This window comes from Monodon monoceros, unplaced genomic scaffold (genome assembly GCF_005190385.1).
Source record: "Monodon monoceros isolate NGI ecotype Baffin Bay Population unplaced genomic scaffold, NGI_Narwhal_1 Super_Scaffold_11, whole genome shotgun sequence".
NCBI lineage: Eukaryota > Metazoa > Chordata > Mammalia > Artiodactyla > Monodontidae > Monodon > Monodon monoceros.
This window is the reverse complement of record NW_021703767.1, coordinates 76715286-76722801: the sequence shown is the minus strand read 5'-3', so window position 1 is coordinate 76722801 and position 7516 is coordinate 76715286. Positions and strand designations below refer to the sequence as shown.

Genomic DNA, 7516 nt, shown 5'->3' with positions numbered 1-7516 from the left:
GTTAGCTGAGAACATGCCTCCTGAAACACATACTGGAGAATAATCATGGACTTCCTTGAATATCAGGTTTGTTTTCTTTAGTGATAGTTCTCAATAGTTAATGGAAAAGCCAGAAGTCATTGCAAATGAGTTTAGTCTCTGGTCTTTCTTTCTGTGAAAAGGCCCTGATGTCCAAGTGGACAAGCAGGTGAAATTTCAGGAAATCTGTAATGGAAAACTCACATTAAGAGTTTCACAGATTTCAGTTAAGTTTTTTTTTTTTTTTTTTTCTCCTCATTCAAGTTTGATCTTGTAGGGAGATGGAATAGAGTTTACAGATAGATCTATTGAATATGGAATTCCTGGCCTTCCTAGAGAATTGTGTAAAATAATTCTCGTCATCCTATTCTCGCTGATACTCCATAGTCTTTCTCCTTTTCACTTTCTTTCTCTTTTCCAGTTCATTACATTGATGCTACTTTCATTTAATGAATTGCATTTCTGCCACTCATGCCCTTAAAATTGTTTTATTTTCATTCCTGGAAGAGGAGAGTGTTCAGCAAATCTTTCTTGATTATTAGTACAAAAGCTGTCTTGCTCTTTGCTTGGTTTCTGAAGGAAAAGTCCACTTGCCTAATTTTGACTTCATTTACATTTTCTCACATTGACCTCCCTTTTACAACTTCATCACCTCTATCATTAGCACAGTATCTACTGTGGGTTGGAAGGCTATACCTACTCTGGTTTGGACTCTACTACTTAGACGTGCGCCAGTGTATATAAAAATCTCACTTATTCCTTAAATAAACTTAAGCCATTATTAGCCCCATAGAAGTAAATGAATCTCACAGATTTTAAGTAGTTTTGTTTAAGATATATACCAGATTAGAGACAGAAATGAACATAATATTTAGTGTTGTTTTTGTCATTATTGGAAGAAATAAAACTATCTTCTATGTCTGAACCCAGATCTGGATAGGTGATATTTCAGGATTTTTACATATTCCTTCAAAAATTATTTGGAAAACCTCTGACTAAAAAAAAAAACCCAAGAAAGAAAACAGCAAGAAAACATGAACTGCCTTGTTTTTTCTTTCCCACTATTTAGTACAGAAGAAAAGTATAAAATATCATCAATATTTACATTTCAAAGCAGAGGTTGTTTAGCACAATAATGTTTGATAAGTAAATGGAGGAAAGCTATTCTTTTTTAAAGTTAGGTACAAGCTATGATTTTTGTTGCTGTTGTGATTACCTCAAAATCTTAGTCATTTCAACTTCCCTTTTCTCTTGTTGCTTGTGGTTAATTACCAAGTCCAATTTCAAATTCATATTATGACGAGCATCACCTCTATTTTCTTTCCAGAGAATCCATGGCGTTTCTACATTGGGGATTATACACGTTTCTTAAGAAAAAATTGAGGCTTGCCCCATATGGCCATGCCATGTTTTTCTAAATTATTATTTCCTGCTTCTTTATATGAACCCCGTGTGCAACTAGAGCTATTCTTCCAAGTACATGTGGATAATCTACTTGCCTAGATTTTTTTTTAGGATATTCCTTCTTACTGGAAAGCCCTATTCTATTATAAATCACTGTCTATCAAGTACACATATGTCCACATTTCATATATCCCTTACATTCTAGGAGAACTGTACTAAAGAGAACACTTAAATTTTACCAGTTCTCTATCCCTGTAGCCTGAAGCTTATCATTTATCCCTTCCACTCATTATTTGATCTCCACAATGAGGTTAGGACAATAGGACTTTATGATCCTTAGCTACAAATGACAAAGGAGGCAAATCTGTGGTTTATTTTCTGTACATCACTCTGTACAGTTGTTCACCAAATTCTTTGAAAAAATATTATCCATTTGTTTGTGAAAATCTTCAGAAATCCTCTTAGGATACTGGAATTAAATAATTATAGAGCACAAGACACAGGGAATTTAGAGATCTGATATTTCCTAAAGTTGGAGAAATGCTCTGAAAAAGAAATGAGTTTAAGGTAGACAGCACTCTTCATTTTATTCACTCTATTTCTTTCACACTGATTATTTATTTCAATTAATATTTGAAGGTCATTTTATTGACATTTGAATATTTGAATGTCACTGTATTATCATATATTATAAAGCTATAGTATTATATAATAGGGACATTATCTGTTACATGCTCCCAATACTTGCCAAATATTGTTTATAGAAACAAAAATACATGGAATTGATCAGGTTATTATTTTTTCTCTTCAAAGTTTACGTTTTCCCAACTCAGATAGAAAATCTAACCTCAGGAACTATATACCAGATTTTCTAAAGGTAAGAAAATGTTAAAATGGACACAATTTTTAAATTATACTCTCTCTTCATATTGGGGGAAAAGAAGTGGATTCTAGTTCATCAACTGTGAATTCTGGATTAAATATCCTTCTATCCCAATCTTTGTAAGAGAAACATTAAAAGCCTATTTAGGATTTTATACTGTAACGTGTTGTGGCTCTTTAAGGATTTGCTACATTTGTTTCACCTATACTTTTTTTTTTTGTCTTAATTATTTTAAAGCAAAACCCCGACTTTGTTATTTCACCCCTGTAGCAGTCAGTATTTATATCCTTAAAAAATTATCTGGATATTTTCCTATATAACCAAATTTCTCCAATTGTCTTGAAATATGTTTTTACAATTGATTTTTTTCAAATAGGAACCAAGTAAGGTCCACACTTGCCAGGGTGGTTATGTTGCTTACATCTCTTTTTATCTAAAACAGCCATACTATTACATATTGTTGATCTGCTAAAGACAACAGATCACGTGTCCTCTAATACTTCCAACATTCTAAATTTTCTTTGCTGTTTGCTTTGTGATGTTGATTTATTTGTTTCTCTATCCTTAGTAATCTTTTTTTTTTTTTTTATGGCTGCGTTAGGTCTTCATTGGGGTGCAGGCTTTCTCTAGTTGCAGTGAGCGGGAGCTACTCTTCATTGCGGTGTGTGGGCTTCTCACTGCAGTGGCTTCTCTTGTTGTGGAGCATGACCTCTACGCACACGGGCTTCAGTAGTTGTGGCATGTGGGCTCAGTAGTTGTGGCTCGTGGGCTCTAGAGCTCAGTCTCCATAGTTGTGGCACACGGGCTTAGTTGCTCAGCGGCATATGGGATCTTCCCAGACAAGGGCCCGAACCCATGTCCCCTGAACTGGCAGGCAGATTCTTTATCACTGCACCACCAGGGAAGTCCCTTAGTATTATTAATACACTAATTATTGGCCCTACAGATATGCTAAAATTTGGAATTAGATGTTTTGTTTGTTTTTGAAAGAATAGTTCTTAAGTGGTGCCATGTATCCTGCATCGTGTTTGGAGACAGGCAATGTCTTATTGTCCCTTCTTAGTGATGTGGTGATTGATTGTGCAGTTAATTCATGTCATAATAGCCTGCATATCAGAAGGTTGACTTAACACAGCTCTCTGATTTTTGGCCACAAATAATCTAAATCCTTCCAGCTAGTGACGTCAAGGTATGGATCAAATGACTGTGCATAACCCCTTTCTTGGGTTCTGAGCTAGGAGACTAAAGATCTGGGAAATTAATTTAGATGTGCATGTGTATTCTAACACAGGCATATTAACCAAATTTTAAAAGTAAAGAACTGACTCACAGGGATTATAAATAGTAATGGAATCTGAGAACCACCCCCCTTTAACTCTCCATGAAAATGCCCTTGAAAAGATACAGATAACAAGGAAAAAGCAACAGCGATTCCAGAAACTAAGCATAAAAAGAGTGGAAACAGCAAAATTATGGAGGGATATCTTTAAACTTTGATGACATTACATAAATGTCATTGAGAGCTGATGTATCCTTTAACTCCTAAACTAAAAGAGCACTGGTACAATTTTTGGGCAAATCTCATTCATATCCCCTAAATAATGAATGTGAAATTTAACTTTCTGTAGATTTGAGTTTAATTCTTGGATTCTTGCCTCTTATCTGCTCTTTATTCTGGGGAAGTTACTTCGTCTCTATAAGCTCCTATTTCTTTATTTATGAAATATAGAGTGGAATTCATTACTTTCCTCAGAGTCTGCATGTAGGAATTAAGCTGGAGAATGCATATATGTATAATAGTATCATGTTGTTTTAAAATAGGTTTTATTATTATTTAGAAATGGTAAGGCTAACAGAGATAACTGTCATTGAAAATATAGTTTGTTATACTTACGGATGTCAACCTTACTGTGGTTTCCATGGGAAGGAACAGGCAAGGCAGGTTAAACATTTTTAGGATTGAGTAGTTTGAATAATTCCATTGGCTCTGGGGTCTCTAGTTTTCTGGTACCCGACCCTGGGGTGATTAAGGCAGATGACTAGTGGCCTAGAATATGAGAATCCAATAGACAAGTTAGTTGGGCTGTGGGCTCTGGATCGCACTTAAAAGGCATGTGGGCAAATTATTGTTTTGAATTTTTCATCCCTTCTCCACTGATCTAAATGATACTGTTTTTATATATCAGGTTCTCCTTTATTCATAGATCTATTTTTGATCTGTGCATTTTTTTCCCATGGGTCTCCTGTATCCTTTCTTCCTGTATAGCTTTTCAATATATACTAATTGTTTTAAACTTTTTGTTTTGAAATAATCTTAGACTTGCAGAAAAGTTGAAATAATAGTACAGAGTTAATGTATAAGTTTCAACCAGTTTCCTATGGTAACATCTTTTTAAAATTTTAAAAAAAATTTTATTGGTGTAGAGTTGATTTACAATGCTGTGTTAGTTTCAGGTGTACAGCAAAGTGATTCAGTTATATATATATATATATATACATTCTTTTTCAGATTCTTTTCCCATATAGGTTATTTCAGAATACTGAGTAGAGTTCCCTCTGCTATACAGTACGTCCTTGTTGATTATGTATCTTATATATAGTAGCGTATATATGTTAATCCCAAACTCCTAATTTATTCCTCCCTCCCCCACCTACGATAACATCTTCAATAACATAGTACAATTGTCAAAACCAGGAATTGACATTGTTATGCTACTATTAATTAAATGCAAGCCTTTCTCAAATTTAACCAGTCTTTTGCCTAATGTTCTTTTTTCTTTTCCAGGATCCAATTTCAGTTCTTATATTGCACTTAGCTGTTGTGTCTCCTTACTCTCCTCTAATCTGTGGCAGTTCCTCCCTTTCTCCTACTTTCCTTGTCTTTTATGATGTTGGCATTTTGGATGAGTTCTAGTCTGTCATTTTGCAAAATGTTTCTCAATTTAGGTTTGTCTGATGTTTACTCATCCTTAGATTGAGATTATACGTTTAAAAAGATAATACACAGAAATAATGTTATGTTCTCAGTGCATGGTATCACTATATCTTCTTACTGGTGATGTTAATATTGATAACTTGGTTAAGGAGGTGTCTGCCAGATTTCTCCATTGTAAATTACTATTTTTTCCTTTATAATAAATACACTGATCTTAAGTATAGAGTTCAATGAGTTCTGACAAAGGCATACATCTAGATAACCCACACACCTAAGATATGGAACATTTCCACCCCTCTAGAACATTTGCTTATGTGGCTTCCTAGCATCCTCTCCATAGTAACATCCCCAAAAGCAACTCTTCTGATTTCTTTGATGTATTTCTGGATTCTCTCTGCTAAAATTTGTTAAGGATATTTGGATCTATGCCCATGAATTATACTGGTCTATAAATTAAACTGTCTTTTAATGTGCTTGTCTTGTTTTGGTATCAGGATTATTCTGGCTTCAAAAAAAAGTTGAAAGATACTTCCCTTCTGTTTTCTGAAAGAGTTTATGTAATAATGGTATTACCGTTTTCCCAAATGTTTAATAGAATTCATCACCGTAACTAACTGCACCTCGAGTTTTGATGGTGGGTAGGTTTGCAGCAATGAACTCACATTGTTTAATAGATACATGCTTATCAAGATTTTCTATTTCTTTGTGGGTATTTTATTTTTTACATCTTTATTGGAGTATAATTGCTTTACAATGGTGTGTTAGTTTCTGCTTTATAATGAAGTGAATCAGTTATACATATACATATGTCCCCATATCTCTTCCCTCTTGCATCTCCCTCCCTCCCACCCTCCCTATCCCACCCCTCTAGGTGGTCACAAAGCACCGAGCTGATCTCCCTGTGCTATGCGGCTGCTTCCCACTAGCTATCTATTTTACGTTTGGTAGTGTATATATGTCCATGCCACTCTCTCACTTCGTCCCAGCTTACCCTTCCCCTTCCCCATATCCTCAAGTCTATTCTCTAGTAGGTCTGTGTCTTTATCCCTGTCTTACCCCTAGGTTCTTCATGACATTTTTTTTCCTTAAATTCCATATATATGTGTTAGCATACAGTATTTGTCTCTCTCTTCCTGACTTACTTCACTCTGTATGACAGACTCTAGGTCCATCCACCTCATCACAAATAGCTCAATTTCGTTTCTTTTTATGGCTGAGTAATATTCCATTGTATATATGTGCCACATCTTTATCCATTCATCCGATGATGGACACTTAGGTTGTTTCCATCTCCTGGCTATTGTAAATAGAGCTGCAAAAATATGGAACGCTTCACGAATTTGCGTGTCATCCTTGTGCAGGGGATGTAATTCTCTGTATCGTTCCAATTTTAGTATATGTGCTGCTGAAGCGAGCACTGTGGGTATGTTTTGATAGTTTGTGTCTTTCAATAAATCTTCCATCTAAGGGACTTCCCTGGTGGCTCAGTGGTTAAGAATCCACCTGCTAATGCAGGCGACACGGGTTCGAGCCCTGGTCCGGGAAGATCCCACATGCCGTGGAACAACTAAGCCAATGCACCACAACTACTGAGCCTGTGCTCTAGAGCCTATAAGCCACAACCACTGAGCCAGCATGCCACAACTATCGAAGCCCATCTGCCTAGAGCCCATGCTCCACACTGCAATGAAGAGTAGCCCCCTCTCTCTGCAACTAGAGAAAGCCTGCACACAGCAACGAAAACCCAACGCGGCCAAAAGTAAATAAATAAATAACTTTATTAAAAAAATTTCCATCTAAATTGTCAAACGTATCGGCACAGGGTTATCAACAAAATTGCCTTATTGTGTTTTAATGTTTGTAAGATCAGTAGGGTTGTTCTCTCTTTCATTCCTAATATTGATAGTTTGTGGTTTTTCTCTTTCATCTTGATCTACAGAACTACGGTTTTCTCCAAACTGATGATCTTTTCAAATTATTAACATGTGAATGTGTTCTCTTTTTTGTTACTTTACTTTCTATTTCACTGGCTTCCACTTTTTATTATTTTCTTCCTCTTATATTTGGGTTTCTAGCTTCTAAAGGTAAAAGCTTAGAGTATTAATTTTAAAATTGTATTCATTGTTAATACAGGTATTTAAAGATTACAAATTTCTCTTTCAGTGCTACATTAGTTGCATTCCACAAATTTTGCTATATTGCATCTATAAATTGCTTCCAGTTGTTTCATAATATCCCACATGTCTTTTCACTTACATTACTATCTACAACTCTCA

At 35.3% G+C, this 7516-nt stretch overlaps 1 non-coding gene across 1 annotated transcript; it reads right to left on the bottom strand.

Annotated features, from left to right (window-relative positions):
- Positions 1 to 6556: 6556 nt before the first annotated feature.
- LOC114891411 lies at positions 6557 to 6658 on the bottom strand. Its single transcript, XR_003792515.1, has one exon. It is a non-coding gene; the product is annotated as a U6 spliceosomal RNA (small nuclear RNA).
- Between the last annotated feature and the right edge of the window lie 858 nt (positions 6659 to 7516).